The sequence below is a fragment of the Cimex lectularius genome, unplaced genomic scaffold, assembly GCF_000648675.2.
Source record: "Cimex lectularius strain Harlan isolate CLEC.00 unplaced genomic scaffold, Clec_2.1 scaffold124, whole genome shotgun sequence".
Classification (NCBI taxonomy): Eukaryota; Metazoa; Arthropoda; class Insecta; order Hemiptera; family Cimicidae; genus Cimex; species Cimex lectularius.
In genome coordinates, this window is record NW_019392703.1 from 265,311 (window position 1) to 276,606 (window position 11,296).

At 34.8% G+C, this 11,296-nt stretch overlaps 1 long non-coding RNA gene and 1 other non-coding gene across 2 annotated transcripts; one reads left to right on the forward strand and one right to left on the reverse strand.

The window, feature by feature from the left end:
- Nucleotides 1–8,421: 8,421 nt before the first annotated feature.
- Nucleotides 8,422–10,402, reverse strand: LOC106666315. The gene is made up of 3 exons (XR_001340408.2): nt 10,212–10,402; nt 10,008–10,126; nt 8,422–8,612 (listed from the first exon to the last, which is right to left on the reverse strand). It is a non-coding gene; the product is annotated as an uncharacterized LOC106666315 (long non-coding RNA).
- Nucleotides 10,403–10,805: 403 nt separating this feature from the next.
- On the forward strand, nt 10,806–10,878 carry Trnak-cuu. Its single transcript has one exon. It is a non-coding gene; the product is annotated as a tRNA-Lys (tRNA).
- Nucleotides 10,879–11,296: the final 418 nt, after the last annotated feature.

Genomic DNA, 11,296 nt, shown 5'->3' on the forward strand with positions numbered 1-11,296 from the left:
TATTAGTGCTTCTCAATATAAAATTAAAACTGAAACTTCTCAGAGCTCTCTGCGGTAGTGCACTCTTTGCAGAAACAACCAGGTTTGAACAATCCTGGGAATTAACTTTGCGATCAAATGCGTGTTCGAAACTAGTATTTTCAAAATGAGAACTCGAAATTCTAAAAGAATGGGACTCGGCCAAAAAATAGAAAAGTTCTTCTTTACAGCAGGGGTTTGAAAAACCACTTAAATTGAGGACAACTATAAAGTATTGGTTCAAATGAAAAAAAATAGTGTCACGAGCGGGATTCGAACCCACGACCTTCAGCTAAATACGCCGCTGCTTATACCTTACATAAAGATTAATATATTGAAAGAAGTTCTCTGGTCAACGGACCACGAAATATAATGGTTTTAATAAGTAAAATGAAATATATCTTCACTAAAGCTCTCCGTGGCCATTTCATTTGCCACTGAGAATCGAATCCAGTCCAATCGAAATTTGAAAAATGGCAAAAAGGAGGAAAAATTGGAAAGGTAGGTTGAGATGGGATGTTGGTGTCCGAGTGGATCGAAGTCACGATAGCTCAAGTGGTAGAGCAGCGGCGTATTTAGCCGAAGGTCGTTGGTTCGAATCCCGCTCGTGACACTAACTTTTTCATTTCAACCAATACCTTACATAAAGATTAATTAATTGAAAGAAATTATTAAGTCAATCGGACCACGAAATATAATGAATTTTTTATTATTATTGGACAAGTCGACAAATGCCTTCGGATGATGAAGTTCTTTGTGGATCAGAAATGTATTGGATCTAAGACCCAGCTCGGTAAAACGTTCACAATGCTTACAACGCATGGATGATTGAAAAGAAAATTTTAGAACCAGTATTCAGGGTTGTTAAAACAAAACAAAAAGTAACATTAAGATCTTGGGCTAGTGAATTGAGTTCCTTAAATCAGGATAAATTTTCGTTAATTATTTCAACTGCTCTAATTTTAGAGAGTCTGTAGTCAGGCAGTGTGAGTGTCCTGCTTGGAATGAAAAGTGGAAATTGATGGTATTAAACAAGATACACTGCATTAAAAAATTTGAAATTGATCTTTTTATATAAGGTTTTGGTTGAAATCAAAAAGTCAGTGCCACGAGCGTGATTGGAACCCACGACCCTCAGCTCAATACGTCCCTGCTCTAACCTAACTCAAGTGGTTAGAGCAGCGGCGTATTGAGCCGTGAGTTGTGGGTTCGAATCCTGCTCGTACCACTAGCTTTTTCATTACAACCAAAACCTTACATAAAATGATTTAAACAAGACATTACTGCGACCACTTTGTATTGGCTGGTTTCTCATATGGATCCGCAGGGTGTAGCACCACCTCCCCATCTCTACAACCTTTCGAAATTTCCCCCTTTTTGTCATTTTTCAAATATCGTGTAATCAGAATTCGATTCTCGGCGACAATGAAGTGGCCACGGGGAGCTATTAATGAAGTTATACTTCGTTTTACTTATTAAATCCATTACATTTAGTGTCTATTGACCAAATTACTTCTTTCGATTAATTAATCTTTTTATGTAAGGTTTTGGTTGAAATGAAAAAGTTGAAGCCACGATAGCTCAAGTGGTAGAGCAGCAGGGTATTTAGCCGAAGGTCGTGGGTTCGAATTCCGCTCGCGGCACTGACGTTTTCATTTCAACGAAAACCTTAATTTTAAAACCGTAATTTTTGTTGATATTTCGAACGTTGCTGGTCATCTATGGTTTGATAGTATCCTTCTGCCCGACAAAAGAAATAATTTGGTCAATAGACCACTAAATACAATATAATGGATTTAAATTAATAGTGGAAGGGTTTGAAGGTTGGATCAGACCGAATTGATTGACTTATAAATATTATTTGTGAGATGAGAAATATCATTTGGGAGAGAATATACTTTAATATCTGTGGTCAAAAGATGGCAGAAGCCTTGATGGAGACTGGAAGTACCTAAACATACGCAACAAAAATCTACGTGAAAAATAAATTCACAATATGATTACATTCGATACTATCATATATATATACTCACAAGATAATCAAATTCGACCCATTTTAGTTAAAAACCATGTCTTTCGATCGACGTCTGTGGGAAATGTTTGAGTCCGAGATTATACGTTTTGATATAATTTGAGAGGAAGCGATACGGGCATATAAGTCACTTGCAATTATAAAATATTTTGTCAGAATTTTCTCCTAATAAAGACGTGTGTAGTGATTGGTGACAATTAATAGATAATTATTCAGAAATCGTGAGATGCGGTCTGGTGTGATGTAGGTTTCAGAAAAACATTTTCTTTATCGTGCCACGTTTCGACCTTTATTGAGATCATCTTCAGGGCTCAAAGTGTATGTCTTCTGTGTAATTGTGCCATTCTTGCGTGTGGGCACTCTCAACACGACACGCAAGAATGGCATAATTACACGGAAGACAAACACTTTGGGCCTGAAGATGATCTCAATAAAGATCGAAACGTTGGCACGATAAAGAAAATGTTTTTCTGAAACCTACATCACATCAGACCGCATCTCACGATTTCTGAATAATTACTAATAAAAACTGTAGTATTCTATTTTCAAAATCCCTGGACGAAGAAAGCAGGTAAGTCATAACCAAGAAAGTAATGCCATCAGTGGATCTTATTTTCAATACAATAAAATCAAGCATTTCGTCAAAAATAATAGTCAATTTCCTAGCTGTTTAAATGTCCTAATGATATGCAAACACTCTATTTTCCTAAAATTTCAATTTCAATAGGTATATTATAACAGAATAAAGACTTAGAGTTCATTGCAGTAAAGTTGGGGAGAAAAACGAGAGAAGACACTTTGTAAAATTGGGCAAATTTGATTCCAGTTTTATTGGCTAGAATAGCGCTTTTTGCAAGGTACATTTGTGAATAATGATTTTCCTCCTTTCCGAAGGATTTGTCCGGATTAGAGAGGATTCAAGGCAAAAGGAATTCAGTTCTTTTGAGCCTAGACAAAACGCTCATTAAGTGAAATGAATGGAAACGAAGTAATTTAGAGCCAATCAGTGAATTCCCTCACAAATTGAGTGAAATTTCAGTTAAAGATGACAGACGGACTACTTTCCGGCTAGTTTAGTTTGTAAAACTTATTGTAGAAATTATTACATAATATGAATTATTATATGAAATGAAATTGTGTTAAATTCGTTCTGATTGTGACACCTTTCTCAATAAGAATTAACTTAGAACAGTTCTCGTACAAACAAGAATTGTGAGATATTTTCAACTAAATTTATTTTTTAAGAGAACAGTTAAATAAAGGAGACTTCAAAATCTTCAGACTGATTAAAAGTCAATTGAATACATTTCGAGATATAAAAATTCAAATTGACAAATCTCTTTCTTTTATAAGTTTTGAACTTTCAAACAACAATATTACATTACCAGACATTCAAAATTCCTTCAGTAACATTGGAAAATATCAAATGCAATTTATACATTCTTCTAATAAAGCAAGTTAATTTTTTATGACCGACAAAGTGCATGATATAGTATTAAACCCTTAGACAAATCTTAGACCATAGAAAAAATGGGAAATAAATATAGAATCGCATTTACCCACCTGCGGTTGACACAAAGGCATGTCCTCGCCAAAGAAAGTCCACGTAGATGCCCTTTATGCTGTACATAAGTATCTGTAAAGCACGTATTAACAGAATGCAGATTTTAAACGCCTTCTAAGGCACAATAGTGGTTTTAATAAGAAATTGATTCGATACCTGCAGCAGGTAAATGTATATTTTTACATATATAGATTTTCGTACCTAGGTATAATATTCTTTATTTGAGTGAATGTATCTATTAGTGTGATCGTTTTAATATAAATATATTTTTTCTTTCCAAAAGATAGATTGGGGATGAAGCCAGGAAGACAGAAACAACATTTATTTTCTTGTCGAGCTTTCGGCAGAATATATCGCCTTCATCAGGACTATATAAAATCGATGAAGCACCCCGCTGCTGTTGATTAATATTTTCTTTGGTGATTGATCAGCCTTCTCAGTTTAAATAAATTTTTTTTCTTTCCAAAAGTTAGATTAGGGTGCTTCATCGATGTTATATAGTCCTGATGAAGGCGATATATTCTGCCGAAAGCTCGACAAGAAAATAAATGTTATTTCTGTCTTCCTGGCCTCATCCCCAATCTACCTTTTGGAAAGAAAAAATATATTTAAACTGAGAAGGCTGATCAATCCCCAAAGAAAATATTAATCGTTTTAGTATGTTGAGGGGATGTAATATCGAGGACAACTACCCCAAAGTTGACTAGATTATTTAGTTTTATATTTGCAGTCTGATAGGTGGGGTATTCACTGCCGTAATACAAAAACTCTAGAGATTAACTAATTATGTGAATGTATTTATTTGCATGAGTGGTTAAGTGTGTATTGACGCAGTCTGTGTGGAATATCGAGTACCCCTGATCATTCGAATCAATTAGGTTAACTTAGATATTCGTCTAATTTTTACTTGTGTGAATGTATTTATTGGCGAGAAAGAAGAGAGGGCATCAAGATGAAAATTGTCTTAACGGTTTCGGATGGAAATAATAATTGGAAATAATTGGTGGGTTCTCAGCAGTAGATCTCTTGAGACCTGCTAAACTGTTAGATAATCTTTTAAATAGAATGTGTACTTCAATTGATTTTAATGACGCGTAGGAAGGTTAAACATAAAGGATAGGGAAATAAAAAAACGCGAGATAGACAAAATGCCATAGCCATAGCAACTAGCCGGCAGGAAAAATAAGACTTAGGAAAGTAATACACTGATGGACAAAATTAACACACAACCCTTAAATTTTTACGTATTTAGGTTTATTCGTATTTTGCATAGCAAAAATAGGTTTGATTATAAGATTAAGATATTTAACAAGGAAATGTTTATTACCTAATTCTAAAAAAAAATTATTGAGTAAAGAACACGAACATGCAACTTGAGGTACCTACATCAGGGGGCGTACGTTTCTCCTAGGCGTCTCCATAGTCATATGCCTGACTGGAGCCATTTGAAAAAGTTTAAGAATAATAATAATAATATCAAATGAAATCAATGAACGAAAAAGTTTAATTAAAAGCTATCTTTGGAGTAGCAGAATGGAAGGGCATAATGGTACTTTTTGTGCAAATCGGTCAGTACAAAAGTAAAAAAAAAGAAAGTAAATAAAGCACTAGTTACTGTTTCTTTCTACTACGATAGCTCCTAATTACCTTTAATTAATATAGAAAGATAATGGTTTTTATGGGCACTCTCAACACGACAGACAAGAGTGACACATCTTTGAGCCCTGAAGATGATCTCAATAAAGATCGAAACGTTGGCATGATAAAGAAAATGTCTTTCTAAAACCTACGTCACACCAGACGCACCTCACGATCTCCAAATAATAATGGTTTTAATTTAAACTAAATAAATTGAGTGTTGGGTTAAATTTGTCCATCAGTGTGTTTCAAGCGGGTCCTGAGAGTTTAAACAAAAATTGGATCCAACTGAGTAAAAAAAAAAAATAGTTGGAGAGAAACGGAGATGATTAAACAGTTGACGAGCAAAAACACCAGTGAACCCTTTCTACATCCGGCTAATATTGAAGTCCCCAAACTTGTGAAGCTTAGCAAGGAGATTGAAGGATATGTGATTATCCTACTACAGATGGTATTCCATCCAGACTTAACGGTTTTCCCTTTTTCTTTAATACGTTTCTCAAAGAATAAATTAGTAATAATAACTTAGCAAATTACTGTACGTGTTATTTAGAAATGAACTTTACATGTGTGATCTAATAATTAATTAAATTCTAAAAATCGAAATATAATTGTTTATTTTTTCTACTTTCTATTCAAGCAACTTACTTTACTATTGGGGCGTATTAAGGCCCACTTGTGTGAACGATTTTGAAATTGCCACATACGATTTTTCCCATTGGTTTTTATATTTTATTTTATTTATTCAATTTTTTGGTAATTGAACATTTAATTTCGAAGGAAACATAAAAGGGTTAAAGGTAACAGGTAGAGGTGGTATGATTTGAAGTAGGGCTGCTGACTCCGGTATCGATCCGTCCGGTACAGGCACGCCATATCTTTCCCCCACTTCATCCTCCATTTAATTACACACATTTATCCATTTATACAAATAAGAAACTCGTCCGTTTAATTCTGTTATATTTTTAAAATTTTGAAGAGGTTATTCGAATAATTTGCCGTCATTTGGCGGCCCTTTGATCATAAAGATGCGCTAATCGGTCTGTATATATGTGGGAGGTTTATGAGCCGACAAACAGCTGAGGTCATCGCCGGCCCTCTGCGTGTTTTCTTTCTTTTTCTGGTCTTTTACGCGTATTTAGTTTTAAACTGCAGCCATTAAAGGGTCTCGATCTGGTTACTAAATACGGCGTCGATATTCTAAAATGCTACCCTCTCATTTGTATCTCAGGTTGTCAACTATCAACATAAATATATTACAGACAGATCTGGGCATGGGACCCAAAGAACCACCGCGGCTTTGCAGCACTGCAAGGCGATTCCCAGCAGGACTGCAGGACTTCTCTTTGCGAGTCCAGGCGTCCCACCCATAAACCATCAAACCTCGGCACGTCGGAATCGTCGGTATTTATATCATTTTTTGACACAAGTTCCTACGACGTCGGTATCACAACTCTACCAGATAAAAACATAGAAAGACAGATTCACTCCCCCAGAGAACTCGATATTCTTCTGGCTGAAGTTCAACCCACTCCATTCTTGCTACTAACTTACTTTTATTCTCCAGAAGTCACACACTCACCCCAGAGTACGCGATATTTCTCCTGGCGGAGTTAAACGACGCATTCCTTTCACGCTAATATATTACATTTATTCCAATAAAATAACATAAAGACAACAGCCGAAGCAAACATAGGAGTTTGGTCTGCCCTATATTCCTTGGGGCGTGGTTGAACCCACTCCATTCTCGCTAATAAGTTACTTTTACTCTCCAGACCTCACACACTCACCCCAGAGTATTAGATATTCCTCCTAGCGGAGTTAAACGACCTCGTCCTTTCACGCTAATAAATTACATCATTCTAATAAATTTACAAAAATACAACACAGACATAACACATACACTATACACGATAAGGCAAAATGTTGCCTAATAAGAAACTAAGTCTAATCGGTCTAATAAGTTAGCGTATCTCGGCAATTGTTTTCATATTCAAATCTACTGAAATACCATGTTAAAATTTATCAGCACAATTAAATGGAAAATCCAACTTAAAAAAACTGTTAAAAGAACCATAAGCAAATTAATTATTTATTATCTTGGTCCCATTATTATAGGCAGAAAATGATAGGTTCAAATTATAGAATTATCACCCGGCAGATCACAGGAGGAAATCTATCACATTTATTATAAATATGTTTTTCTATTTTTTCAAGACCACAGGATATTCTGTACGCTGGAAATTTATTTATTATTTCTAATAATGCATATTATTTATCTTGCATTTTTTTACATTTTAAAAATAAATGTAAGAAAATTTATTATTTATCGTCTTGGTCCTCCTATTATAGGCAGAAAAAGATAGGTTCAAACTATAGGGTTATCCTCTCAACGAAATATTGTTTGGTTTCGGCATAATCTACATTTTAGCAATTATTGTACCTTGTACAGTACACTAGATTGTTTTTTTATCCACTGTGTTTTATCCTCTGTGTCATTATTAACATGTTAATATTAATATTTAATATTTTAATGATTTTATTCTCCTTCTCTTGCTCTATCCCTTATTATTTCCCTATTTATATCTCCCTCACTCCTTTTTTCTGTCACTCTTTATCACACTTTCTTTCTCCCTCTGCTCGTCATTCTTTCTGTTACCCTTTTTTCTGTCTTATAAATATTGTTTGTTTTCGGCATAATATATATTTTAGCAATTATTGTACCTTATCCAGTATACTAGATTGTTTTTTATCCCCTGTGTCATTATTAACATTTTAATATTAATATTCTCCTTCTCTTGCTCTATCCCTTATTATTTCCCTATTTATATCTCTCTCACTCGTTTTTCTGTCACTCTTTATCACATTCTCTTTCTCCCTCTGCTCGTCATTCTTTCTGTTACCCTTTTTTCTCTCTTATAAATATTATCTGGTTTCGGCGTAATATACATTTTAGCAACTATTGTACCTTATACAGTATACTAGATTGTTTTTTATCCTCTGTGTCATTATTAGTGTCATGTTTTGATTGTAGAGCCGTAAGAAGGCATAAATACTGAAAGCCTGGCTGTAGTACAAAACTACGACGTAGATCACACCTCTGATCCCGGATAACAATCTAAAAAATTGATAACAATTATATGAAAATAATATTTTTAAACAACGTCCATCTATATATTTTTTATCTCGATTAAAGTGCTAAAACAGTTCTTTGTGTAAAAATAATAATTGTTTATTGCTTTCGTTACAACTTATTTTTTGTTTGAATAATGAAGCTTTTGTGTGTTATTCTAATGAAGCTTGTAAGATGTTTTGAAGAAGGATGATAACAGGATCTTATCGACGCTCATGGCAGATTTTCTGTAAACAATTTAATATTTGAAAAAATTAAATAAGAAATTATTGAGAAAATTTATACAAATGTATTTATGATGGATTTTATTGATGCTTAATGGAATTGAATGTGTGATGATTGTTGTTTGCTTGGAATCTTGTGCTATACATTCGACCATTTCGTTTCCGATGTTTTCTTAAACAATTTTCCGATTGGACTTGGAATCTTTTCTAGTGGTAAAGTGTAAGTAATAACTGAAACGAGAGCGAAGTCTATTTCCATACTGCCTACGGGTATTAACGATCGGCAAGGAAGGCTGACCTCGGTTTATGCATTTTACAAAGATGTTTGAATTCTGCGAAATTCGTCTGCGTTTTAAATTTTCGACGAGGTTCTCCATAAAAACTACAATAAAAAAATAGTTCAAAATTATGGAGCATATTGGTTCTGCGAGTCGGTGAATACAATACATATTGAATTTGGCAATGTGTCTGATTTTGAAAACCGCGAGTGTAGAAGAAGCCCATTTTAGAAAAAATTGTATATAGAAAATAGATTTATTGGTAGTCTCTAAATAAGGAGCAAACAGGATATGTATTCATATTTAATATGCTATGTTCGATGCTGTCTACTGATTTCATTTCATGCAGTTATGTTTTCTATTTGCGCATTTATGTCTAAAATATGTTGAGAAAAAGAATTAAATTAGAATTTCCTTTTTTAATAAAATATAATTCTTTTTCATATAGTAAATATGCCAAATGTATGTTATGTTATCGATATTCAATAGCTTATCAAAAGAGCAAGAGAATGTTAATCTTATCAAAACCTATTTTTTAAATCAATCGATTACCTATCTTTTATCTCAGTATTATTATTTCACTATTAATAACGCAGTTATTATCTGTAAGCACGAATGTTAGAGATGTATGAACGCTTTATAAAGCTGACAGTCGACATAAGCTTTAAATATTGTTAAAGCAAGTTGACTGGAAAAGTTGTTTATCCTCTTGCTCATTTTTATTTCATAACTTGATATTCAGAACTTTTTGAAAAGTTATTTCTCAATTGAAATTTATTGTTTACGCTTTGAAACTCAGAGAGCAAAATAAAGCACTTAAGCTGTTCAATTTTTTCTTTCAACTTACTAATGAAGCACCCCAAAATCAAGCCATGTAAAATTATAATAATACATATTTGTAAGGAATTGTCTTTTTTGGGGATCTCCGTTTATGAAATATAATAAATTATAGCATAAAAAATATATTTAATGAAACGACCTATTGAAGAAAAATTACACTAAAAATATTATCAAACCTATGACTTGTGTTATCGAACTCTGGGGGGTCAGCCAAGCATTTCAACTGCCATCGCAACCAAACATAACAATCAAACGTCCTAAGAAAAATTATTAACCCTACATTTCCTAAATGGAGACCTTGACGTTCCCTTCGTTCCAGAAGTAGTGATAGTCCATTACAAACAATTTTCCACGCATCCCAATACTTCGGCCCGTCAGCTCAGTTCTACTCCGCGTCGACTGAAACACGAAGTAAAGTCACTATTTATTTTTTCTATAGGAAGCTCACTACTGTGCGAGTGGCGTATGAAAATAGAGGTATTACCTAAACTATTCAAATCGGTTGGGTGGTCTTCCAGGACCTCTTGGTAGTTGACCCGGTTCGTTCGCCGGAGATGATGAACGTTCCTTCTCGGCAGTTGGTGTCCTAGTTGAGCGGTTGGACGTCCTCAAATTTCACAAAAAAAAAAACTGAAGGAGCTGGAATGAATCTAGACAGTCTAGGCCAGGCTTGGCCCCAAGTTGGTATATAGGGATAATCCTTTTTAGCCGAGAGGCTTAGCAATGTTTTTGTAACGTGGAAATGAAATTTTTTGTTCACTCTACGTTCCACCATTCCTTAAACACTAGCTCATTTATTCTCTTGTAAGTCCTCTCGTTGTTACTCTGTCTATATATTTATTTTTATTTTAGCTATTTTAATTATTTCATTCTCTTGCTCTCTCCCTTATTAGTTCCCTAGTTAAATTTCTCTCACTCCTTTTTTCCCTTGCTCTTTATCACACTCTCTTTCTCCCTCCTCTCTCTCTTTCTCTCTCTCTCCTCTCTCTCTCTCTCTCTCTTTCTCTATCTCTCTCTTTCTCTTTCTCTTTCTCTCTCTCTCTCACTCTCTCTCTCTCTCTCTCTCTCCTTCCCTCTTGCCCGGCTAGCTCAGTCGGTAGAGCATGAGACTCTTAATCTCAGGGTCGTGGGTTCGTGCCCCACGTTGAGCGTTTAATTTTTCTCTTTAGATGTAAGAGTGGTCCTCGAGACCAAATCTTGAGAGTTATGTAATATGATATGATATCAATCAATCAATCTCTTTCCCACCTTAGTTTTTAGTTAGTGCCCATTTATTATAATAATATTGTATATCACATCATTGTCCCTTACATTTCTACCCACAGGGACACCTTCCTTGTGGGCCCAGGCAAAGTCCGACCATCGACCCGGGTTTCGGGGGTAACCAATGATGGAGGCAAATTTACCCCCTTACCTTCCTATACCCTTCCTTTCCTAATTATCCTTTCTCTTCCTTACCCCCTCTGCTTTGGCAGAGGCTTCCTGGGTTATTGAATCCGCACCTCTCATGTAACGGGTGTATGCGCGAACGTCACCGAGATATCCCTACCCACAGGGACATCTTCCTTG